Consider the following 1,349-nt stretch of genomic DNA (forward strand, 5'->3'; position numbering starts at 1 on the left):
GCAACCCCTATCTGCTATTGCAGCAGATCGGCACTGCAATGTAGATTACAGTAACGTTTTTATTTTTAAAAAACGAGCATTTTTGGCCAAGTTATGACCATTTTTGTATTTATGCAAATGAGGCTTGCAAAAGTCCAACTGGGCGTGTTTACAGTAAAAGTCCAACTGGGCGTGTATTATGTGTGTACATCGGGGCGTGTTTACTACTTTTATTAGCTGGGCGTTTGCAGGTAAGTCGATGTAGCTACTTACCTGCAAACGCTGATGCTGCTGCAGAATCAACTGTAGCCTCTGGTGCCGATGTGGCCGACACGATGCAGCACCTGGGGCAGGAAGTGAGTGACGTCACAGCGTGATCTCTCGAGAACACGCTGTGTGTCTGCACTGCCAGAAGCTGGGCGTTCTGAAGAGAAGTGGATGATACTTCTCGTGAGAACGCCCAGCTAGTAAAAGAAATAAACACGCCACGATGTACGCACATAATACACGCCCAGTTGGACTTTTACTGTAAACACGCCCAATTCGACTTTTACAAGCCTCATTAGCATAAATACAAAAATGGTCATAACTTGGCCAAAAATGTTCGTTTTTTTAAAAATAAAAACGTTACTGTAATCTACATTGCAGCGACGATCTGGTGCAATAGCAGATAGGGGTTGCAAAATCTGGTGACAGAGCCTCTTTAAGAGGGGTTTTCTTTTTGCCCCACGAGTTCATTTAACTGTTTTCAACTGGACCTCGATCTACAATAGTTTTTTTAGGTTAATCCATCGGGCAACCCCAAAAAGAGAATATCGTAATCCCAAATAATGAAATATTAAAGCTGAGGGATTTCGGGCTGTTTGACAAAAGTAAACTCCGACCTCCACAGACATCACGTGACAACTTCTATTTCCCTAGAAAAAGATCAAGTAGAGTCTTTACAAAGAGAGACAGAACACGTACCATTCAGATCTAGAAATTTATCAAGGGAGGTACAATGAGCCCTGGATGAACTTGCCAATAATGAACGAGTGACTGTGAAACCTGTGGACAAAGAGGGTTCTGTAGTGATCATTGACGACCCCAAATATCTGCAAGAAATCTTATGAAAACGGATTTGTATATTCAATTAATGGGTTAACTGAAATTGAAACTGTTGAATGAGTTGAAACGGTATTAACAAATAACGTGATAGATAAGAATCTGTATGACTCGATTGATAGTCCCCAATTATGCCTTTTCTGTATTTGGTACCCACATCGTCCGATAGTGTCGGGACCGGGATCTTTGTTTTAACTGGCAGCGACCCATTAGGATAAACTGTTGAGGGGTTTGCTGTAAAGTCAGACGCCTAAATCAAGGATACT

This window comes from Rhinoderma darwinii, chromosome 11 (assembly GCF_050947455.1).
Source record: "Rhinoderma darwinii isolate aRhiDar2 chromosome 11, aRhiDar2.hap1, whole genome shotgun sequence".
Taxonomy (NCBI): Eukaryota; Metazoa; Chordata; class Amphibia; order Anura; family Rhinodermatidae; genus Rhinoderma; species Rhinoderma darwinii.